We start from the raw sequence: 26318 nt of genomic DNA, 5'->3' as shown, positions 1-26318 counted from the left end.
CTCATCGCTATTCTGGTCTGCATGGGCCTCCTCATCCCCATCCTGGTCTGCATGGCTCCTCATCCCCATTATGATATGCATGGTCTCCTCATCCCCTTCCTGGTATGCTTGGCCTCCTCATCCCTATCTTGGTATGCATGGCCTCATCATCCCCATCCTGGTCTGCATGGCCTCCTCATCCCCATCCTGGTCTGCATGGCCTCCTCATCCCCATCCTGGTCTGCATGGCCTCCTCATCCCCATCCTGGTCTGCATGGCCTCCTCATCCCCATCCTGGTCTGCATGGCCTCCTCATCCCCATTCTGGTCTGCATGGCCTCCTCATCCCCATCCTGGTCTGCTTGGCCTCCTCATCCCCATCCTGGTCAGCTTGGCCTCCTCATCCCCATCCTGGTCTGCATGACCCCCTCATCCCCATCCTGGTCTGCATGGCCTCCTCATCCCCATCCTGGTCTGCATGGCCTCCTCATCCCCATCCTGGCCTGCATGGCCTCCTCATCCCCATCCTGGTCTGCATGGCCTCCTCATCCCCATCCTGGTCTGCATGGCCTCCTCATCCCCATCCTGGTCTGCATGGCCTCCTCATCCCCATCCTGGTCTGCATGGCCTCCTCATCCCCATCCTGGTCTGCATGGCCTCCTCATCCCCATCCTGGTCTGCATGGCCTCCTCATCCTCATCCTGGTCTGCATGGCCTCCTCATCCCCATCCTGGTCTGCATGGCCTCCTCATCCCCATCCTGGTCTGCATGGCCTCCTCATCCCCATCCTGGTCTGCATGGCCTCCTCATCCCCATCCTGGTCTGCATGGCCTCCTCATCCCCATCCTGGTCTGCATGGCCTCCTCATCCCCATCCTGGTCTGCATGGCCTCCTCATCCCCATCCTGGTCTGCATGGCCTCCTCATCCCCATCCTGGTCTGCATGGCCTCCTCATCCCCATCCTGGTCTGCATGGCCTCCTCATCCCCATCCTGGTATGCATGGCCCCCTCAGAGTGCAATGCAACCCTTCCTACACACACAATATTTCATCTCCACAGTCCAGCAGTATTACACGCACAATACTTACCTCTCCCCTGCTGCTTTAGCTTCTGCAGCACGTCTCATCAGCTACACTGCTGGCACAGCGTGGGGCAAGATGAAGTAACGTCATCACTCCCACTGAGTCAGAAGCAGAGGAGTGATTGGAGAGGGAGCATCATCTGACACTCTCCTCTATCACTGCTTTCAACTAAATGGGTGTCTATGATGCCGATAATGTGGGGGAGGTGCTGCGATGCTGGGCCCCATAGTGGCTTGGTTTGTCAGCCCCTAGCGCCTGCCCGGCCTGCATGAAGCAGCCTCAGGGGCCGCATGTGGGCCATGTGTTTGAGACCTCTGGTCTAGAGGGAGAATAAGATTTTTATAATCCTACAAAATTATTAAAAAATAATAATGAAAAGTGAAGCTGCTTGCGGTCTAGTGTGAAGTTTCCACAATCAGTGATGGTTAGAGGAGCCATGTCATCTGCTGATGTAGGTCCACTGTGTTTCATCAAGACCAAAGTCAGCACGGCCATCTACCAGGAAATTTTAGAGCACTTCACGCTTCCCTTTGCTGACAAGCTTATTGGAGATGGACATTTCATTCTCCAGTAGGACTTGACACCTGTCCACACTGCCAAAAGTACCAATACCTGGTTTTCAAACAACAGTATCACTGTGCTTGATTGGCCAGCAAACTCGCCTGACCTTAACCCCATAGAGAATCTATGGAGTATTGTCAAGAGGAAGATGAGAGACACCAGACCAACAATGAAGATGAGCTGAAGGCTGCCATCAAAGCAACCTGGGCTTCCATAACCCCTCAGCAGTGCCACAGGCTGATCGCCTCCATGCCACGCCGCATTGATGCAGTAATTGATGCAAAAGGAGCCCCGACCAAGTACTGAGTGCATTTACTGAACACACATTTCAGTAAGCCAACATTCCAGATTTTAAAATCATTTTTCAAGCTGGTGTTATAAAGTATTCTAATTTACTGAGATAATGTTGATGATTATGGCTTACAGCCAATGAAAACCCAAAAGTCATTAACAGAAATTAACACGTGAAATAGATCACTTTGTGTGTAATGACTCTATATAATATATGAGTTTTGTATTGAAGAACTGAAATAAACCACTGTAACTTTTTGATGATATTCTAATTTAGTGAGAAGCACTTGTATGTGGTGTCCATGTAATCGTAACGACCTGCACAACACAGAGATCACAGCCTGCACCTCCATATGCTACCCCCATATGCAGCCTGCACCAGTTTGTGTTTGTCTCTGTTCGTCTGTATGTGATAATACATTGTGGTGTGAGGATACGTGCGGTTACAACACTGTGAGTGTAAAATTATATTCACATGTTTGGGGCAGATTTACTAAATCTGTAAAGTCTCTTCCGTATCTGCCTAAGGGTACGTGTCCACGGTCAGGAAACGCTGCGTGTTTGACGCTGCGTGGGGCCGCAGTGTCAAACACGCAGCGTCCAGATGTTCCAGCATAGTGGAGGGGATTTTTTGAAATCCCGTCTCCACTATGCGTGGAATCACGCATCCGTCGGCCCTGCGACTCCGGACATGCTGTGCGTCTTTTAAGATCGCAGCATGTCCGTGTTCCTTGCGGCGCCGCTGCGCCGCCGCAAGGAATAACACAGGGCCCTATGCGAGGGGTGCAATGATGCCGGATGTATGCAATGAACGCATCCGGCATCATCGCGTCCCAGAAGGGGGCTTAGCGCCAAGCAGGTTTGCCGCTCCGACGATACCGCCGGCCATCCTGATCGTGGACACATACCCTAAGGCCTCAGACCTTTTTTCATGTATGGGTTTAAACACAGACGTGTGAATGACGCCTTAGGGAATTCCATTTATTTTTTTCGTTATAGGAACAGACAAGTGGCATTAACTGGCACAAATGGAAGCTGTGGGGTCTCATTTAATTCTACTGGTCTGTTCCTAAAATAAAGTCTTTTCTATATCATCTCACTTTGGCCAAACATGAAAAAATCCAGATGGAGAATCCAGGAAAAGCGAGGCGCCATTAACTGATGGTCAGACATAATACACACACGGTTATGTATGTTTAATTATAAAAGTATAGTAAAAACATCATCTACTAAACTCCTAATAATCCAATATACCTCACATAAAGACAGCAAGACGTAAGCGTTATTGGTGGGATCAGCTCCGTCTGCAGAGCACAACCTTTCAATACGGTTTTGTGTATTTTTCCCAATATATTCACTTGTCTTTGTGCCTCAGTGGTAAAGTAGAGACCCGCTTATTCTAGATTCTGGCCACAATTCTTATTGTATCTCGGTTTCTTACAGACATGCACAGTATGAAACCTATGGATGTGTTATGTTTTACAATGCTGGCAGATATATTTTTCTTATCATTGTGTCAGAGTGCGACGTATCGAGTTCGCTAGATGTGTATTGGGGTTGATAATTATCCGTGTCTGAGAGACGACTAGTTATAGCACCGTAATATCTATAGTATAACACTGCCGTTTTATGCAACAGTTTCAGGTAAGCACTTTAAAGATGGTCTGATGAAACTCATGGGCCAGTGCTATGTGCTTGCCCCCAGGCTAAAATTTGCCAGCCAGACCCTGCCCATATGTACCTACACATATAGACTGCTCCCCCATATATAGAGTGCACCCCCATATGGTCCCTTCCCCCCTCCACATATAGACTGCACCCCCCACATATGCACCCCCTTATAGACTGCACGCCCATATGGTCCCTGCACCCCCACATATAGACTGCACCCCCATATGATCCCTGCACCCCCACATATAGACTGCTCCCCCATATGGTCCCTGCACCCCATATATAGACTGCACCCCAAGTAGGCCCCTGCACCCCCACATATAGACTGCACCCCCAAATGGTCTCTGCACCCCCACATATAGACTGCACCGCCATATGGACCTCCACATATAGACTGCACCCCATATGGTCCCTGCACCCCCGCATATAGACTGCATCCATCCCCATATGGACCACCACAGACTGCACCCCCACATATAGACTGTCCCCAGATATAGACTGCACCCCCATATGTTCCCTGCACCCCCACATATAGCCAGCACCCCCATATGGTCCCTGCACCCCCATATGCACCCCCTTATAGACTGCACCCCCATATGGTCCCTGCACCCCCACATATAGACTGCACCCCCATATGTTCCCTGCACCCCCACATATATACTGCACCCCCACATATAGAGTGCACCCCCATATGGACCCCCACAGACTGCACGCCCACATAGTGTCCCCACATATGTTCCCTGCACCCCTCATATACACCCCCTTATAGACTGCACCTCCATATAGTCCCTGCACCCCCACATATAGACTGCACCCCCACATATAGACTGCACCCCCATATGATCCCTGCACCTCCACATATAGACTGTACCCCCAAATGGTCTCTGCACCCCCACATATACACTGCACCCCATATGGTCCCTGCACCCCCACATATAGACTGCACCCGCACATATAGAATGCACCCCCATATGGTCCCTGCACCCCCGAATATAGACTGCATCCATCCCCATATGGACCCCCACAGACTGCACCCCCACATATAGACTGTCCCCAGATATAGACTGCACCCCCATATGTTCCCTGCACCCCCACATATAGCCAGCACCCCCACATATAGATTGTACCCCATATGCACCCCCTTATAGACTGCACCCCCATATGGTCCCTGCACCTCCACATAGACTGCACCCCCACATATAGACTGCACCCCCATATGATCCCTGCACCCCCACATATAGACTGCACCCCATATGATCCCTGCACCCCCCACATATAGACTGCACCCCATATGGTCCCTGCACCCCCATATATAGACTGCACCCCCATATGGACCCCCACATATAGACTGCATCCCCATATGGTCCCTGCACCCCATATACAGACTGCACCCCCACATGTAGACTGCACCCCCAAATGGTCTCTGCACCCCCAAATATAGACTGCACCCCATATGGTCCCTGCACCCCCACATATAGACTTGACTCCATATGGTCCCTGCACCCTAACATATAGACTGCACCCCCATATGGACCCCCACAGAGTGCACCCCCAAATAGGCCCCTGCACCCCGACATACTGTACCCCAAATAGGCCCCTGCACCCCCATATGATCCCTGCACCCCCACATATAGACTGCACCCCAAATGGTCCCTGCACCCCCATATGGTCACTGCACCTCCATATGGTCTATGCACCCCCATATGGTCCCTGCATCCCCACATATAGACTGCACCCCCAAATGGTCCCTGCACCCCCACATAGACTGCACCCCCATATGGTCCCTGCACCCCCAGATATAGACTGCACCCCCAAATGGTCTCTGCACCCCCACATATAGACTGCACCCCCACATATAGACTTCACCCCAAATAGGCACCTGCACCCCATATATAGATTGCACCCCCATATGTTCCCTGCACCCCCACATATAGACTGCACCCCCATATGTTCCCTGCACCCCATATGATCCCTGCACCCCCATATGATCCCTGCACCTCCACATATAGACTTCATCCCCATATGGTCCCTGCACCCCCACATATAGACTGCACCCCCATATGGTCGCTGCACCCCACATATAGACTGCACCCCCATATGATCCCTGCACCCCCATATGGACACCCACAGTCTGCACCCCACATAGACTGTTCCCACATATAGACTGCACCCCCATATGTTCTCTGCACCCCCTATATGCACCCCCATATGGTCCCTGCCTTCCCACAAAGACTGCACCCCCGAATATAGACTGCATCTCCATATGGTCCCTGCACCCCCACACAATGCATCTCCACACAGACTGCATCTCCATATGGTCCCTGCACCCCACATACAGACTGCACCCCAAATGGGCCCCTGCACCCTATATATAGATTGCACCCCCATGTTCCCTGCACCCCCATATGGTCACTGCACCCCCATATGATCCCTGCACCCCCACATATAGACTGCACCCCCATATGGTCATTGCATCCCCAAATGGTCCATGCACCCCCATATGTTCCCTGCATCCCCACATATAGACTGCACCCCCACATATAGACTGCACCTCCATATGGTCCCTGCACCCCATAGACTGCACCCCCATATGGTCCCTGCACCCCCAAATGTAAACTAGAAAAGAAGGCGGCTAACAGCACTACCGTAGCTTGTGGCTGCACGTCCTAGCTCCACAGGATCCAAGTGGAGATTTACATACCAAGAATTCAAAGTGAAGGACAGCATCCAATCCAGGTGAAGATAACAAACGATTTATTGTGCCATAATGCAACGTTTCAACCCTTGTGGGTCTTTGTCAAGCATACATATCAGTGAAACTGACGGCCTTAAATAGGAAGTAGACAACTACCCCTATTAAGGTCCGCCCATACAAATTTACATATTATACAACCGGTGATAAAAGATACAAAAAATTGTGAAAACATCTCATGTACATAATTTAAAAACACATCATGATGTCATTGGAAAGCATGGTATTTAATAACTCTCTTTATGATCAATGTAGTGAGCACATGGGTTCAGTTCTACATAAACAAACAACGTTGTCTTTACGCTACAGACCTATCAGAGTCATCCCCCATACTATTGAGACTGCCAATGGCTACCGCCGTTACACATCTCCACAATATCAACCATTAGAAAAAGCCAATCATTCATCACGTTATTAAAGTGTCAGAGTTAGTCAACGCCCAATACCTGTATATCAGCCAGCAATCCACAGTATCTGTTGTCCGAGTCTGCAGCTGTTCATTCCCCTGACCGGACCGGAAGCAAAGGGCCGGGCACACCCCTTGCACATGTCCACCGGCTCTATGGTAACGCTGTAAACAACACAGCGTCTATGATGTACGAGTCCGCAGCTATCCATTTACCGACCGGAAGCCGAGGGCCGGACATACCTACTGCGCATGCCTGTCGGCTCCATAGCAACGCTGTAAACAAACAGCGCCGGCGATGTATAACAACCTCCAAGGAAACTGACTATCTCAAACAACGGAGTTAATCCAAACTCCATCCAGCAGTAAAACACTATCGCTGGATCTATCATCCACGGAAAACAGCTGCTACGTATGCTAACATCTACATGGCGGTGCTCGAGGACCAGTACGTGTATGCCTCCCGGTTTTGGCCCCTCGTCCGGGCCTGGTGGCGCTACATCGACGATGTATTTGTAGTCTGGGAGGGGTCACTGAGTGAACTTATAGATTTCCACAGTGAGCTTAATAATATATTTCCAGAACTTAGCTTTACTATTACATACTCTCAGGAACAGGTACAGTTCTTAGACACAATGGTGTACAAGGAGGGGTCCTCCTTGAAAACGGATCTATATGTGAAGACAACAGACAGGAATAGTTTGTTGCAATTTAGCAGTCATCATCCGAGGAATATGTTGGAGTCATTACCCTGGAGTCAGATGCTCAGGGTCAGGAAAATAGTTTCGGATGAATCCCGTCTTGACATCAGACTTGATGAGATGTGTAACAAATTTTTGAGAAGGGGGTACCCGGAGACTAGCGTTAAAAGTTTCTCGAATAGGGCCAAGGAGACACCGAGGGTGTCGTTAAGGGAGAAGAAAGTGAGGGTGGAACAAAAGCGAATTCCCTTTGTATCTACGTTTAATACGGCTAGTGGGTATGTAAAAAATGTGATTTACAAACATTGGCATATTTTGCGTAAGGGATTTCCGGATATTGCAGAATTTGCCCTACCTCCGATTCTATCCTATAGGAGGGGACGTAACTTGAAGGACCAGCTTGTAAAATCTGATATAGGGTCGACAATTGGTAGTGTACAGAAGCTGTTGGGCCCCTTGAGACCTGGTAACTTCCCATGCTTGGGATGTGCATGTTGTGGGAATATGATTAAGGGAGATCAATTTAGTCACCCACATACGGGAAAGAGGTTTTACATCAAAGAGAGATATACATGCACGTCCAGTTTCGTTGTTTATTTAATTGTTTGCCCCTGTGGCCTTACCTATGTAGGTGAGACCACAATGGAAATTAAATCCCGTATCGGGAAGCACAAGAGTACCATCAGAACTAAAAAGGTAGAGTTACCTGTACCTAAACATTTTGTGGAGAGCGGGCATTCGGTCAGTCAGTTGCGTTTTAGAGTGATTGATCATGTACCCCCTCTTCGCAGAGGAGGTGATAGGGTCAAATTACTTAAGAAGAAGGAACTTAAATGGATTTCCAAGTTGGGTTCTCGCCAGCCTGGTGGGTTAAACATTGATTATAACCTCTTGTTGTGTGTATCCTGATCGGTATAGTCAGAAGGCGTTTTATGATTCGTGCGGCTCGGATTCTATAGGATTTATTTGTTTTTAAAGGGTGGTTGGTTATCATTTTGTCTACATGGTGTTTCTTTTGTGATCACATTGGGCAAGTTTATGCAGTATTGTGTTTTTTCCCCTCTCCTATATACAATAATAAATACGTCCGCTTTTTTAGGGGACCCACGAATAATTATGGCTGTTTAGGCCATTCTTTTTGTATATTGTGGGCCATTCAGTTGCTAATGATGCGTTCTTTACTTTTTATATCATAGGCCCCATGTTCAGATGTATTTTGGGGTTAACTGTGGTGATGATGTATGTATTGCCAGAGGACCGCCCTATTTGTAATGATTTTTTAGATTTCCCCCCCCCCCTCTCCCCCCTTTTTTATTGATCGGAGGTTTTGGATCGCAGACTACGATTGCAGAGACATAGTTCCCTGGCCTTTGGACGGAGTTTGGAGTGATACCGTTATCTGGAGCAGTCAGCTCCCTATTTAGGTGTTTACATCAGTGACGCCACAGCGCTGTTGATTGTTTACCTACAGCGTTGTCATGGGGAGGGTGGACATGCGCAGTCGGTAATGATAACAGTCGGTATACATGCAACAGAATTTTTAGATTCTTTTTAGCGATCAGCAGCTGTTTTCCGTGGATGATAGATCCAGCGATAGTGTTTTACTGCTGGATGGAGTTTGGATTAACTCCGTTGTTTGAGATAGTCAGTTTCCTTGGAGGTTGTTATACATCGCCGGCGCTGTTTGTTTACAGCGTTGCTATGGAGCCGACAGGCATGCGCAGTAGGTATGTCCGGCCCTCGGCTTCCGGTCGGTAAATGGATAGCTGCGGACTCGTACATCATAGACGCTGTGTTGTTTACAGCGTTACCATAGAGCCGGTGGACATGTGCAAGGGGTGTGCCCGGCCCTTTGCTTCCGGTCCGGTCAGGGGAATGAACAGCTGCAGACTCGGACAACAGATACTGTGGATTGCTGGCTGATATACAGGTATTGGGCGTTGACTAACTCTGACACTTTAATAACGTGATGAATGATTGGCTTTTTCTAATGGTTGATATTGTGGAGATGTGTAACGGCGGTAGCCATTGGCAGTCTCAATAGTATGGGGGATGACTCTGATAGGTCTGTAGCGTAAAGACAACGTTGTTTGTTTATGTAGAACTGAACCCATGTGCTCACTACATTGATCATAAAGAGAGTTATTAAATACCATGCTTTCCAATGACATCATGATGTGTTTTTAAATTATGTACATGAGATGTTTTCACAATTTTTTGTATCTTTTATCACCGGTTGTATAATATGTAAATTTGTATGGGCGGACCTTAATAGGGGTAGTTGTCTACTTCCTATTTAAGGCCGTCAGTTTCATTGATATGTATGCTTGACAAAGACCCACAAGGGTTGAAACGTTGCATTATGGCACAATAAATCGTTTGTTATCTTCACCTGGATTGGATGCTGTCCTTCACTTTGAATTCTTTGCACCCCCAAATGGTCTCTGCACCCCCACATATAGACTGTGCCAACATATAGACTGCACCCCCCACATGCACCCCCATATGGTCCCTGCCTTCCCACATATAGACTGCACCTCCAAAATGTCTCTGCACCCCCACACAGACTGCATCTCCATATGGTCCCTGCACCCCCACACAGACTGCATCTCCATATGGTCCCTGCACCCCATATGGACCCCCACATATAGACTGCACCCCAAATAGGCCCCTGCACCCCACATATAGACTGCACCACCATATGATCCCTGCACCGCCACATAGACTGCACCCCCAAATGGTCTCTGTACCCCCACACATAGACTGCACCACATATGATCCCTGCACCCCATATATCGTCTGCACCCCCATATGATCCCTGCACCCCCATACATAGTTACATAGAGGTTGAAAGAAGACTTTAAGTCCATCTAGTTCAACCCATAGCCTTACCTAACATGCCCTAACATGTTGATCCAGAGGAAGGCAAAAAAAAACCCATGTGGCAAAGAGTAAGCTCCACATTGGGGAAAAAAATTCCTTCCCGACTCCACATACGGCAGTCAGACTAGTTCCCTGGATCAACGCCCTATCAAGGAATCTAGTGTATATACCCTGTAACATTATACTTTTCTAGAAAGGTATCCAGTCCCCTCTTAAATTTAAGTAATGAATCACTCATTACAACATCATACGGCAGAGAGTTCCATAGTCTCACTGCTCTTACAGTAAAGAATCCGCGTCTGTTATTATGCTTAAACCTTCTTTCCTCCAGACGTAGAGGATGCCCCCTTGTCCCTGCCTCAGGTCTATGATTAAAAAGATCATCAGAAAGGTCTTTGTACTGTCCCCTCATATATTTATACATTAAAATAAGATCACCCCTTAGTCTTCGTTTTTCCAAACTAAATAGCCCCAAGTGTAATAACCTATCTTGGTATTGCAGACCCCCCAGTCCTCTAATAACCTTGGTCGCTCTTCTCTGCACCCGCTCCAGTTCAGCTATGTCTTTCTTATACACCGGAGACCAGAACTGTGCACAGTATTCTAAGTGTGGTCAGACTAGTGACTTCTTGTATAGAGGTAAAATTATGTTCTCCTCATGAGCATCTATTCCTCTTTTAATGCATCCCATTATTTTATTTGCCTTTGTAGCAGCTGCCTGACACTGGCCACTGAATATGAGTTTGTCATCCACCCATACACCCAGGTCTTTTTCATTGACGGTTTTGCCCAGAGTTTTAGAATTAAGCCCATAATTATACATCTTATTACTTCTACCCAAGTGCATGACCTTACATTTATCCCCATTAAAGCTCATTTGCCATTTATCAGCCCAAGCTTCTAGTTTACATAAATCATCCTGTAATATAAAATTGTCCTCCCCTGTATTGATTAACCTGCAGAGTTTAGTGTCATCTGCAAATATTGAAATTCTACTCTGAATGCCCCCTACAAGGTCATTAATAAATATGTTAAAAAGAAGAGGGCCCAATACTGACCCCTGTGGTACCCCACTGCTAACCGCGACCCAGTCCGAGTGTGCTCCATTAATAACCACCCTTTGTTTCCTATCCCTGAGCCAGCTCTCAACCCACTTACACATATTTTCCCCTCTCCCCATTATTCTCATTTTATGTATCAACCTTTTGTGTGGCACCATATCAAAAGCTTTTGAAAAGTCCATATACACCACATCTACTGGGTTCCCTTGGTCCAGTCCGGAACTTACCTCTTCATAGAAGCTGATCAGATTAGTCTGACAGGAACGGTCCCTAGTAAACCCATGCTGATATTAGGTCATGAGTAGTGTTGAGCATTCCGATACCGCAAGTATCGGCCGATATTTGCTGTATTGGAATTCCGATACCGAGTTCCGATATTTTTGTGATATCGGAAATCGGAATCGGAAGTTCCCAGAGTATGGTTCCCAGGGTCTGGAGGAGAGGAGACTCTCCTTCAGGCCCTGGGATCCATATTCATGTAAAAAATAAAGAATTAAAATAAAAAATATGGATATACTCACCTGTCCGGCGGCCCCTGGACCTTACCGATGTAACCGTCAGCCTCCGTTCCTAAGAATGAGGAGTTTAGGACCTGCGATGACGTCGCGGCTTGTGATTGGTCGCGTGAGCGGTCACATGAGCGGTCACGCAACCAATCACAAGCCGCGACGTCATCGAAGGTCCTAAACTCCTCATTCTTAGGAACGGAGGCTGCCGGTTACATCGGTAAGGTCCAGGGGCCGCCGGACAGGTGAGTATATCCATATTTTTTATTTTAATTCTTTATTTTTTACATGAATATGGATCCCAGGGCCTGAAGGAGAGTTTCCTCTCCTTCAGACCCTGGGAACCATCCAGGATACCTTCCGATACTTGTGTCCCATTGACTTGCATTGGTATCGGTATCGGCGATATCCGATATTTTTTGGATATCGGCCGATACCATCCGCTACCTTTGAGTATCGGAAGGTATCGCTCAACACTAGTCATGAGGTTATTGCTCTTCAGATACTCCAGCATAGCATCCCTTAGAATGCCCTCCAGGATTTTACCCACAGTAGAGGTTAAGCTTACTGGCCTATAATTTCCGAGTTCAGTTTTTGTCCCCTTTTTGAATATTGCCACCACATTTGCTATACGCCAGTCCTGTGGTGCAGACCCTGTTATTATGGACTCTTTAAAGATTAAAAGTAATGGTCTATCAATGACTGTATGTAATAATTATAGGGGATAACTCAGGAGACTCTTTGCGTGGAACAAGACAACTACAGGACACAGTTTTATAAGTGGTAAAGTCTATATTATCACCCGGTGATTCAAACAGGTGCAGAGAGAGACTCAAATCCACAACACTTGGTGCAAATAATACACGCAGCTTAGCAGTCTATAGGAAACTTCAGAGGAAAATGCAATCAAGCAGAAAGTCTATGAAGCACAGTTAATCTTGAGGATACTTGACACGAATAAATCCTTGCCTTAGTCCAGGCACAGATAGATATGCTTATTAGGCAGTTCAAATCATATCTTAGCTCAACCAGGGAGGCCTGGTTAATAGTCTCAGGTTATTGCAAAGCAGAAACAGCTTACATGTCCAGCAAATGCAGATGGAAGTAAACACGAACAGCAGATGAAGGAGGATTACTGGAAACTTGTGTATGCAGCAGGAACTCAGAGCTAAGTAGGAGGATCACCACACAGGTTCACAGGAGCAGGTGTATAGCCAGGGAGTAATCAGAGGTCAGGAGCTGGATGCAAGGCAGAATACTCTAGCACAGACTGAAGGCTGGGGTGGAGTTTTATAGCAGGAAGACACAGTGCACATGAGACCAAAGACGCCATCTTGAAAAAGGGCAGTAATGCACAAAAGGTAAAAAATGTTCAGAGTCCTGACACTGTACTTAGTTCCTGCAGTACTCGGGGGTGTATCCCATCCGGGCCCGGAGATTTGTCAATTTGAGTTATTTTTAGACGCCGCCTTACTTCCTGCTGGATTAAGCAGGTGACACTTAATGGGGAATTTTTGTTATCACTGATCATATTGTCTGCCATGGGATTTTCTTTTGTAAATACTGATGAAAAAAGTCATTTAGCATATTGGCTTTTTCCTCATCCTAATCCACCATTTCACCCAGACTATTTTTAAGGGGGCCAACACTCTCATTTTTTAGTTTCTTACTATTTATGTAGTTAAAGAATATTTTGGGATTATTTTTACTGTCTCAGGCAATGAGTCTCTCTGTCTCAATTTTTGCTGCCTTGATTTGCTTTTTACAGAATTTATTTAATTTTCTGTATTTATTTAACCCCTTTCTGCCAGCTGATGGAATAGTACGTCAGCTGGCAGATCCCCTGCTTTGAGGTGGGCTCCGGCGGTGAGCCCACCTCAAAGCCGCAACATGTCAGCTGTTTTGTACAGCTGACATGTGCGCGCAATGAGCGCGAGCGGAATCGCGATCCGCCCGCGCCCATTAACAAGTTAAATGCCGCCGTCAAGCGCTGACAGCGGCATTTAACTAGCGCTCCCGGCCGCGCGGCCGGAAGTCCTCGCACCTCTGACCCCGGTCACATGATCGGGGGTCATCGGTGCATTGCCATAACAACCAGAGGTCTCCTTGAGACCTCTATGGTTGTTGATGGCCGATTGCTTTGATCGCCACCCTGTGGTCGGCGTTCAAAGTACACCTGCATTTCTGCTACATAGAGGTGATCGAGTTGTGCATGATTCTAGCCTCCAATGGAGGCTATTGAAGCATGCCAAAATAAAAAAAAAAAAGTATTTAAAAATATAAAAAAAATAAAAAATATATAAAAGTTCAAATCACCCCCCTTTCGCCCCAATCAAAATAAAATAATTAAAAAAAAATCAAACATACACATATTTGGTATCGCCGCGTTCAGAATCGCCCGATATATCAATAAAAACAAAGGACTAACCTGATCAAAAGAACGTATCTACACCAAAATGGTATCATTAAAAATGCCAGCTTGGCACGCAAAAAATAAGCCCTCACCTGACCCCAGATCACGAAAATTGGAGACGCTACGGGTATCGGAAAATCGCTCAATTTTTATTTTTTTTTTTAGCAAATCTTGGAATTTTTTTTCACCACTTAGATAAAAAATAACCTAGACATGTTAGGTGTCTATGAACTCGTAATGACCTGGAGAATCATAATGGCAGGTTAGTTTTAGCATATGGTGAACCTAGCAAAAAGACCAAACAAAAAACAAGTGTGAGATTGCACTTTTTTTGCAATTTCATCACACTTGGAATTTTTTTCCCGTTTTCTGTTACAGGGCATGGTAAAACCAATGGTATCGTTCAAAAGTACATCTCGTCCCGCAAAAAATAAGCCCTCACATGGCCATATTGACGGAAAAATAAAAAAGTTATGGCTCTGGGAAGGAGGGGAGCAAAAAACGAAAAATAAAAAAACGGAAAAAGCTCCGGGGGTGAAGGGGTTAATGCCTCATCACTACCTACTTCCTTTAGTTCTCTAAGTCTACGTTCACATTAGCGTTCGGCGCCGCAGCGTCGCCGCATGCGTCATGCGCCCCTATATTTAACATGGGGGCGCATGGACATGCGTTGTGCTGCGTTTTGCGACGCATGCGTTTTTTTGGCCGCAAGCGTTGGGCGCAGAGAACGCAGCAAGTTGCATTTTTTTTGCGTCCAACTTTCGGCGAAAAAGGACGCATGCGTCGCAAAACGCAGCGTTTTAGCGTGCGTTTTGTTGTGTTTTTGTTTGCGTTGTGCGTTGCGTCGCCGACGCAGCGGCGCACAACGCAAATGTGAACGTAGCCTAAATGCTTTCTTTTTGTCACTTATTGCGCCCCTTACAGCTCTATTTAGCCATATTGGTTTCCTCCTATTTCTATTATGTTTATTCCCATACGGTATATACTGTGCACAAGTCCTATCCAGGATGCTAATAAACTGTCATGATATGTATTTTTTTTTCTCTGTCCTGTATTTTGTATAATATGTCATGATGTGGTGCGACTTCTCTTTGGTTGTATTGAGGCCATGTGCACACGTTCAGGATTTTTAGCGTTTTTTCGCTATAAAAACGTGATAAAAACGCGAAAAAAACGCTAACATATGCCTCCTATTATTTACAGTGTATTCCGCATTTTTTGTGCAAATGTTGCGATTTTTTCCGCGAAAAAATCGCATCGCGGAAAAAAAAGCAACATGTTCATTAAAAATGCGGAATTGCGAGGATTCCGCACACCTAGGAGTCCATTGATCTGCTTACTTCCCGCACGGGGCTGTGCACACCATGCGGGAAGTAAGCAGATTGTGTGCGGTTGGTACCCAGGGTGGAGGAGAGGAGACTCTCCTCCACGCACTGGGCACCATATAATTGGTAAAAAAAAAAAAGAATTAAAATAAAAAATAGTCCTATACTCACCCTCGATGTCTTCCCGCCTCCACTGCATGCTGTCGCTTCGGTTCCTATAGCTGCTTTGCGGTGAAGGACCTTGCCGATGACGTCACTGTCTTGTGATTGGTCACATGACCGCTCACGTGACCGTGACGTCATGGAAGGTCCTGCGCGCACACACCAGCTATAGGAAGAGGAACGGACGCCGCTGATGAGATGTCTGGGTGAGTATAACCATTTTTTTTATTATTTTTAAACATTCTATCTTTTACTATAGATGCTGCATAAGCTGCATCTATAGTAAAAAGTTGGTCACACTTGTCAAACAGTATGTTTGACAAGTGTGACCAACCTGTCAGTCAGTTTTCCAAGTGATGCTACAGATCGCTTGGAAAACTTTAGCATTCTGCAAGCTAATTACGCTTGCAGAATGCTAAAAAAACGGAAAAAAAACGCAAAAAAAAAAAATGCGGATTTCTTGCAGAAAATTTCCGGTTTTCTTCAGGAAATTTCTGCAAGAAATCCGGACGTGTGCACATACCCTTAGGGTACCGTCACACATTGAAATTTCCATCGCTACGACGTTACGATTCGTGACGTTCTAGCGATATCGTTACGATATCGCAGTGTCTGACACGCAGCAGCGATCAGGGATCCTGCTGAGAATCGTACGTCGTAGCAGATCGTTTGGAACTTTCTTTCGTCGCTTGATCACCCGCTGACATCGCTGGATCGTTGTGTGTGACAGCGATCCAGCGATGTCTTCGCTTGTAACCAGGGTAAACATCGGGTAACTAAGCGCAGGGCCGCGCTTAGTAACCCGATGTTTACCCTGGTTACAAGCGTAAACGTAAAAAAACAAACCGTACATACTCACCCGTCGGTGTCCTTCAGGTCCCTTGCCGTCTGCTTCCTGCTCTGAGTGCCGGCCGGAAAGTGAGAGAGCAGATCACAGCGGTGCTGCGCTCTGCTCTCACTGTACGGCTGCACTCAGAGCAGGAAGCAGACTGCAAGGGACCTGAAGGACACCGACGGGTGAGTATGTACGGTTTGTTTTTTTACGTTTACGCTTGTAACCAGGGTAAACATCGGGTTACTAAGCGCGGCCCTGCGCTTAGTTACCCGATGTTTACCCTGGTTACCCGGGGACTTCGGCATCGCTCCAGCGCCGTGATTGCAACGTGTGACCGCAGTCTACGACGCTGGAGCGATGATCATACGATCGCTGCGACGTCACGGATCGTGCCGTCGCAGCGATGAAAATTTCAATGTGTGACGGTACCCTTACTGTACACTTTGCAATGTCATGGGATGTATGTAACTTAACCTGTCTCCTTCCCCCAATACTTGCAGCCCTGAGCTATAATGTAATTAAGCTTTGTCAACACCACTAGTGAAGGAATAGCCATTCTTCCTCACAGCAGGTGGCTAGTCAAATGCACATACTGGATAGATTAAAGGCTGAGTCACACATAACGATATCGTTAACGATATCGTTGCAACGTCACGCTTTTGGTGAAGTAGGCAACGATCCCGCTAACGATCTCGTTATGTGTGACAGTGACCAACGATCAGGCCCCTGCTGGGAGATCGTTGGTCGATGGGAATGATCAGGACTTTTTTTGGTCGCTGATCACCCGCTGTCATCGCTGGATCGGCGTGTGTGACGCCGATCCAGCGATGTGTTCACTTGTAACCAGGGGGTAAATATCGGGTTACTAAGTGCAGGGCCGCATATTTACCCTGGTTACCATTGTAAAAGTTAAAAAAAAAACCAGTACATACTCACATTCTGATGTCTGTCACGTCCCCCGGCGTCCACAGGGTTGACTGTGTCAGCGCCGGCCGTAATTTTTAAATGTGGCACAAAAAATTGCTTATGCTGTTCCAGCATAAATCATAAATCTGATTGTATAATTTCCTGCTCCACTAAAGAAAAATTTATGATTCCTTTTTTTCTGAATTGCAATTCTGACTTTGTAATATATGTTATTGAATGTCCCTGTGGTAAACAGTATGTGGGGAGAACCACACAGCCCCTTCACCTCAGACTGAATTCCCATCGTCACAATATAAAAAAAGGCTTACTCACTCATGGTCTGTCCAGACATTATGCCCTAGTGCATAATAAGGACTTTAAACTATTAAAAATCAGCCCCATTGATCACATACCTAAGCATGTACCTAATAGATCCATGAAACTAAATAGGAAAGAAGTATATTGGATCTACAAATTAGGGAGCCTAAAACCACAAGGCTTAAATGAAATAACTGAGGTTTTCATCTGAATAGTAGATTTTTTTTTTTTTTTTTTCTTCTCCACCCCCCCACTTTTATATTTTTTTATTTATTTATATATATTTAAAGAAACTACCAAGGTTTTATCTGAATGCGTAGCCCTCCCCCCTTTTTTATGAATTTGATATATCTATATTTATATTTTTATTGATATATCTATATTTATATTTTTATTTGTATAGTTATGATTGATTTTTTAATCCTTTGTGCTGAGCCACTTAAGATTTAAATTTACATTTTCATTTAGGATTATCTTGGAGTCATTCATTGATATGTTTAGTTGTAATTTCCTCAAACTCCTCATGTGGGCATAGTCTGAGTCTGCCCTGGAGAGGAGCGTTTTCACTCCTTTATTACATACAAATTGTCTCCATCACAACTGTGTCCTGAATAATGGTTTTTGACTCTTGAGATTAAATCCAGGGAGCTGGTGCTGATTGTGGCAGCTTCACAGGGTGTAATGACCCCTCCCGACAGGAGCACTTAACTCAATCATCCTTTTCTCTGCTGCCAGGCGTCCCAGTTTATCTGCTGTTCTTTGAGGTCACCGAGTGCTGTGTATTCATTCATTCCCCTCCCTTGGCAATGTTATATTGTCTCTTGTTAAATATATCTATTAATGGTCCTTGGACAGGTGAAGTGTCACTTTCATTTTGTTTCTGCGCTCACTTCGAGCGCTGGTTTGCTGCTTAAATTGTTACTCTTATGTACATGACGCAATTTTAAACTCACTAATTATAATTTTCGTAATTTTAGATCACCCCAAACCACGACAAATTAATTTTCATATATATTTATATTTTTTAATGGAAAATAATAAAACATGATTTTATTCCACATTTAGTGTAACGATTCCAATGGATTCACGATAAGAAAATAGCAACTTGTTGATTCCACACGGTAGTCCATCTGTAAGGCATTCGCTTCTGAACTGGAGTAGCTCTTTTTCTTACAGGTTCTTGTCCATTTAAGTAGAGATTTTTTTTTTTTTTTTTTTTAATTTTAAATTTCCTCCTTAATGTTGCAAATTTGGAACTATTGTCTAGAAACATAAAAGAAGTCATTGTATTTTGTCATTGTATATACCTCTCTAATCGTTTGAATTGTTAATGGTGTGTTATCATTGAACTTTGACACTGAGTCATCTGACCTAGTGGAGCGCATTTTTTTAACCTAGCAAAACTATTTATACCTGTGATGCCTGTATATTCTGTGTGGTATTTCCTGATGAAGGGGGCATGAGACCCCTGAAACGCGTTGAATAAAACCACTGTGAATCAACTATACTCTCCTGAAATTCATCTTAGCGGCAGCGCGGAAATTTAACTACAAATCTCCTTTTGAAGACATTAATTTCTCTGGTCGGTGAAGACCTGTGGATCTGCAGCAGCCGCTATCTACATGCTCTAATCTCATCCTAACCAGGTGAGCAAATTTGGTGTATATTCTCCTCTATGTAACGTGGATAAGACCCTATTGCGCTTTTTGTCTCCCCATTGTTTTGCAATAGCGCCGGCCGTAAAGCAGAGCACAGCGGTGACGTCACCGCTGTGCTCTGCTTTACGGCCGGCGCTGACACATTCAGTGCAGGGAAGCTCTCGGCAGCAGCGCGTGCATTACCTGCGCTCCTGCCGAAAGCAGTTTTAACCCTGTGGACGCCGGGGGACGTGACAGACATCAGAATGTGAGTATGTAGTGGTTTTTTTTTTTAACTTTTACAATGGTAACCAGGGTAAATATCGGGTTACTAAGCGCGGCCCTGCACTTAGTAACCCGATGTTTACCCTGGTTACCCGGGCGCTGCAGGGGGACTTCGGCATCGTTGAAGACAGTTTCAACGATGCCGAAGTCGTTCCCCTGATCGTTGGTCGCTGGAGAGAGTTGTCTGTGTGACTGCTCCCCAGCGACCACACAACGACTTACCAGCGATCACGGCCAGGTCGTATCGCTGGTCGTGACCCCTACCCCCTTCATGGGCGGATCCCAGGAGCTCAGACAATCCATTCTTATTTTTGAGATCAGATGTGAGTTGACCCTTGAAGGAGAAGGAGTGGGGATTCTTAGCAGAGGCAAGACCCCACGTCCATCTGTGACTGCGGAAGCGAACGGGGCGAGACTTGAGCTGAGGACATATCTCGTCGTTCGTGGGATTGTTTTGGGATCCCTTGGACTCGTGTGGACTATTGCTTTGTTAGCTGGCACAAGGATTATCGGGAGGTGCCCCGAACCTGTTCCGTTGGACTAATTGTGGACTCTGTAGATCAGAGGTGTCAAACTGCATTCCTCGAGGGCCGCAAACCATGAGTGTTTTCAAGATTTCCTTAGCATTTCACAAGGTGCTGGAATCATTCTGTGCAGGTGATTAAATTATCACCTGTGCAATACAAGGAAATCCTGAAAACATGACCTGTTTGCGGCCCTCGAGGAATGCAGTTTGACACCTCTGCTGTAGATCTACCTGCATGTGTTGTTCCAGCGTTCTTGATAACACAGGTCAACAAAAAAAAAAAATTTTTCTGGTGTCCAAAATATTTTAATGAATTTGGGGTATTTTTGGGGTGCTGATTCTGAATATGCTATCAGTTTTGCCAGATTGGCTCAAGTTTTTGACATTTTTGGTATCTTATTTATAGCACTTGTTGGTAAATGCGACGCATCATCTCATTAATTTCTTTGGATTAGTACTTGAACTGAGCAGTTCTCAATATAGTTTTGTGTTAATTAGTGTTCTAAAAGTTTGTTCATAGCTTGATTTTTGCACTAACTTTATGTTGTTGTCTGTTTTCCAGTGAAAAGCATGAACTCATCAAGAAGAAGTTGTCTTAACGATCCAGACTCATTCTGTTACATTTGTGGTGAATACACACTGCCAAAACATAGAAGAAACATAACAGACTTCGTAAAAAAAAGTGTATTTTGCCTATTTTGGGGTTATGCTTGGGGACCAAGACAAGTTTTGGGCACCACACATAGTGTGCAAAGCATGTATCGAATTATTACGAAAATGGAGCAAAGGACAAAGAAAAAGCTTCAAATTTGGTGTTCCAATGGTGTGGAGAGAGCCAAAAAATCATCATGATGACTGTTATTTCTGTGCAGTGCAAGTGCAAGGATTCAATAAGCATAAGAAACGAAAATGGGAGTAACATGGAATCTGCAAGAAGGCCTGTCCCTCATTGTGAAGATGTGCCTGTACCTGTGTTTACCATAAATAACAGTCATCATGATGATTTTTTGGCTCTCTCCACACCATTGGAACACCAAATTTGAAGCTTTTTCTTTGTCCTTTGCTCCATTTTCGTAATAATTCGATACATGCTTTGCACACTATGTGTGGTGCCCAAAACTTGTCTTGGTCCCCAAGCATAACCCCAAAATAGGCAAAATACACTTTTTTTTACGAAGTCTGTTATGTTTCTTCTATGTTTTGGCAGTGTGTATTCACCACAAATGTAACAGAATGAGTCTGGATCGTTAAGACAACTTCTTCTTGATGAGTTCATGCTTTTCACTGGAAAACAGACAACAACATAAAGTTAGTGCAAAAATCAAGCTATGAACAAACTTTTAGAACACTAATTAACACAAAACTATATTGAGAACTGCTCAGTTCAAGTACTAATCCAAAGAAATTAATGAGATGATGCGTCGCATTTACCAACAAGTGCTATAAATAAGATACCAAAAATCTCAAAAACTTGAGCCAATCTGGCAAAACTGATGACATATTCAGAATCAGCACCCCAAAAATACCCTAAATTCGATGAAATATCTTTGGCACCAAAAATGCTGTTGACCAGTGTAATAAATCTGTTGAATCATCCCTTGGCCTGTTGTCCCTTCTTGCCCTGCCGTACACCCCGTCACAAACTGGTGGCAAGCAGTGGGATCAGAGCAGAAGGAATGGAGGACAAAGGCCCATCAACATCGGGAACCAGCACCGCGGAGTACAAGAACTGGACTGCGGTGAACCTACAAACAAAGGCCCGTGAACTGGGAGTCAGCTACAAGGGACTCTCCAAGGAGCAGCTAATTGAGGCTTTGGAAGGAGTTCGCCTGCAAGATTACGCTAAGGAAGGATCCCCACAGCAAACGGAGGAAAGATGGCAGCCGGAGGTAAATACCCCAAAAAGTCAGTGGGTTGTGTGGTACGAGGAGGAGTTGGCATTGCTGGGAGAAGAGGCCACCATAGACGATAAGAGGGAGGCCATTCACAGAGCTCAGGAGATGGCATTGCTGGAGAGGCAGATCACTTTGGAAGCAGCTAGAAGCTCCAGACAGACTGTAACCCCAGCACCCACCATGAGGGAACTCCCCAGAGTGTCCCGCAAAGACTTCAAGCCGTTTAATAAGGCTGCAGGCGACATTGAGGGCTTCTTCCAGGACTTTGAGCATCAGTGTCGATTAATGGAAGTCCCGGAAAGGGAGCGAGTCCGACATCTGGTGGGGCTCTTAGAGGGTGGAGCTATGGACCCTCGGGGGAACTGTGAGTATGCGGAGGTTAAACAGACTATTCTAGAACATTATGCTGTTACCCCAGACATTTACAGGTCTCAGTTCCATACTTTCGCCTGTGATGAGGAAGTGTCTTTCAAGATGTATGCCCACAGACTAAAACAAATATGTCATCGCTGGCTGGAGGCAGAGGAGGCCTTAACCTGGGAGACCTTCCTCCAGGTTATCCTAAAAGAACAGTTCTACTTCAAGTGCCCTGCTGAGATCCAGGAATGGGTGCGTGAGAGGAGACCAGTGACAGTGGAGCAAGCTGCTGCTTTAGCTGATGAGGTTCTCACTATCAAGCCTCATTGGAAAAATTTACTGGTGGATGGAGTAAAAAATACCACCACCCCACCACCAGTGGTCTCTTGTCCTTCAGTCCCCAAAGTTTGCTGTCCCACTAGACCACCACCTCATGTTGATACCCATGTGACTCACCTTCCAGCTAGTCCTACCCCTTCCTCTGAAATGCTACAAGGAGAGAAAGTAGTAGAGCGCAGGTGTTATGGATGTGGGCATCCTGGGCATCTGCAGGCCACCTGCCCAGCTATACAGTGGAGAAATCGGTCTCAACCCCAACAACCACCGCATGCACCGTCACATAGATATCAGCCTCCAGGTTCCCTTACCTCCGTCCCCAGAGTGCACATGGGAAGGAGTACGATACAGCGCAGATGTTACCGATGTGGGCAGGCTGGGCATCTGCAAGACGCCTGCCCTCAGGGTCAATTGAGGAATGACCCTGCACCAAATCTGCCTATCAATTATTTACAGCCATATACAATGGGGGAAGAGGTGCCACCGCTACAGATTGATTTGCCTAATAGCTCAGAAACCCATGTTCGACCATTAGGGGTTTATGGGGAGCGGGCCACAGCCACGAGTTCCTTTAATCCTCAAAGAAAGCATGTACAGGTGGTCATGCTGGACGGTCAGAGAGTTCTTGGTTTTTGTGACTCTGGGGCATTTCTCACCATAGCTGATCCCAGAGTGGTTCGGCCAGAGGCAATACAGCATGGACCTGGGATTACCATTGAATTAGCTGGAGGCCAATGGAAGAATATCCCAAAAGCAAGCGTAGAACTGGACTTTGGCTTTGGGGTCAAGCAATGCGTGGTTGGGGTGATGAGGGGCCTGCCTGCAGATATTGTTTTAGGAAATGATGTGGGAGAGCTACAATGTCGATTTGTGGGTGCCGGTAGCAGAGTTTAAGTCAGAGGATGTAAAATGGAGCCCGCCTTTAAGTCTACAGCTACACCATACAATACAGAAGAGGGAGCCAACACCAAAATGCAGATGGACTGTCCAGGCAAGAGGAGCCCTGAGTCCGGTCAGCCATGCCTGTGTGTACTTAACCAGCGACCTGTAGAGGTCCCTAGTACGTACACAAATTGGGAGGGGAAGGGATTGTCATGATATGTATTTTTTTTTTCTCTGTCCTGTATTTTGTATAATATGTCATGATGTGGTGCGACTTCTCTTTGGTTGTATTTACTGTACACTTTGCAATGTCATGGGATGTATGTAACTAAGGGTACCGTCACACAGTGCCATTTTCATCGCTACGACGGCACGATTCGTGACGTTCTAGCGATATCGTTACGATATCGTAGTGTCTGACACGCTACTGCGATCCGGAACCCCGCTGAGAATCGTACGTCGTAGCAGATCGTTTGAAACTTTCTTTCGTCGTCTAGTGTCCCGCTGTGGCGGCATGATTGCATCGTGTGACACAGGTTGTATACGATGTGCGCACAGTAACCAACGGCTTCTACATCGCAAATACGTCATGAAATTATCGCTCCAGCGCCGTGTATTGCAACGTGTGACCGCAGTCTACGACGCTGGAGCGATAATCAAACGACGCTGCAACGTCACGAATCGTGCCGTCGTAGCGATGAAAATGGCACTGTGTGACGGTACCCTTAACCTGTCTCCTTCCCCCAATACTTGCAGCCCTGAGCTATAATGTAATTAAGCTTTGTCACCACTAGTGAAGGAATAGCCATTCTTCCTCACAGCAGGTGGCTAGTCAAATGTACATACTGGATAGACTTAAGGTACCGTCACATTAAGCGACGCTGCAGCGATATCGACAACGATGCCGATCGCTGCAGCGTCGCTGTGTGGTCGCTGGAGAGCTGTCACACAGACAGCTCTCCAGCGACCAACGATGCCGAGGTCCCCGGGTAACCATCGGGTTACTAAGCGCAGGGCCGCGCTTAGTAACCCGATGTTTACCCTGGTTACCAGTGTAAATGTAAAAAAAAAAACACTACATACTTACATTGCCATGTCTGTCGCGTCCCTCGCCTTCAGCTTCCCTGCACTGTGTAAGCGCCGGCCCTAAAGCACAGCGGTGACGTCACCGCTGTGCTTTGCTTTACGGCCGGCAATGACACAGTCAGTGCAGGAAGCACTGAGCAGCAGCGCGGACGCCGGGGGACGTGACAGACATCAGAGGGTGAGTATGTATTTTTTTTTTTAACTTTTACAATGGTAACCAGGGTAAACATCGGGTTACTAAGCGCGGCCCTGCGCTTAGTAACCCGATATTTACTCTGGTTACCATTGTAAAACATTGCTGGCATCATTGCTTTTGCTGTCAAACACGACGATACACGCCGATCTGACGACCAAATAAAGTTCTGGACTTTCAGCAACAACCAGCGATATCACAGCGGGATCCAGATCGCTGCTGCGTGTCAAACACAACGATATCGCTATCCAGGACGCTGCAACATCACGGATCGCTATCGTTATCGTTGTTAAGTCGCTCAGTGTGAAGGTACCTTAAGCGGAGCAGACCAGTCTAGAATCTTCTGGTGGACCCAACCATTGAATAGAAGGTGTGACCCCTAACCCCTTCATGGGCGGATCCCAGGAGCTCAGACAATCCATTCTTATTTTTGAGATCAGATGTGAGTTGACCCTTGAAGGAGAAGGAGTGGGGATTCTTAGCCGAGGCAAGACCCCACGTCCATCTGTGACTGCGGAAGCAAACGGGGCGAGACTTGAGCTGAGGACATATCTCGTCGTTCGTGGGATAGTTTTGGGATCCCTTGGACTTGTGTGGACTATTGCTTTGTTAGCTGGCACAAGGATTATCGGGAGGTGCCCCGAACCTGTTCCGTTGGACTAATTGTGGACTCTGTAGATCTACCTGCATGTGTTGTTCCAGCGTTCTTGATAATAAATCTGTTGAATCATCCCTTGGCCTGTTGTCCCTTCTTACTCTGCCGTACACCCCGTCACATAAACGTCTCCCATTTTCTTTGTGTATTTTTATGTCTCAAGATATTGTCCCAGTTAATTCCACCAAGATCCTCTCTCATCCGTTGGAAATTTGCCCTCCTGAAGTTTAGTGTCCGTGTAACCCCCCTACTACCCATCTTATTAAAGGATACATGAAAACATATTATTTTGTGATCACTATTCCCCAAGTGACCCCCAACCCTTATATTTGATATGCGGTCTGGCATGTTGGTTAATATTAGGTCTAGCAGTGCCCCCCTTCTTGTTGGGTCCTGAACCAGTTGTGAAAGGTAATTGTCTCTCATAGTTGTCAAAAACCGATTACCTTTGCTGGAACTGCAGGTTTCTGTTCCCCAATCTATTTCAGGGTAGTTGAAGTCCCCCATAATAATGACTTCTCCGTGAGTCGTAGCTTCATCTATTTGCTTTACGAGGATATTCTCCATTGCTTCCATTATTTTTGAAGATTTATAACAAACCCCTATCAGTAATTT

At 46.2% G+C, this 26318-nt stretch overlaps 2 long non-coding RNA genes across 3 annotated transcripts in view; one reads left to right on the top strand and one right to left on the bottom strand.

Annotated features, from left to right (window-relative positions):
• The window catches only part of LOC143807113 (uncharacterized), a 135296-nt gene that overhangs the window by 85633 nt on the left and 23345 nt on the right, over nt 1–26318 (top strand). The window lies entirely within an intron of this gene.
• LOC143807114 (uncharacterized) overlaps nt 1–26318 on the bottom strand; it is a 56832-nt gene that overhangs the window by 16974 nt on the left and 13540 nt on the right. Inside the window, exon 1 of one of the 2 annotated variants that reach the window (XR_013221648.1) lies at nt 6782–7117. The exons of the other annotated variant lie outside the window; for it this stretch is intronic. This is a non-coding gene — a long non-coding RNA (uncharacterized LOC143807114). Of the gene's footprint in view, nt 1–6781; nt 7118–26318 lie in introns of those variants that run through there. 2 annotated transcript variants of the gene reach the window in all.

The sequence above is a fragment of the Ranitomeya variabilis genome, chromosome 2, assembly GCF_051348905.1.
Source record: "Ranitomeya variabilis isolate aRanVar5 chromosome 2, aRanVar5.hap1, whole genome shotgun sequence".
Lineage (NCBI taxonomy): Eukaryota > Metazoa > Chordata > Amphibia > Anura > Dendrobatidae > Ranitomeya > Ranitomeya variabilis.
Note: the sequence above shows the minus strand (reverse complement) of the source record. Positions and strands in the feature narration are given on the sequence as shown.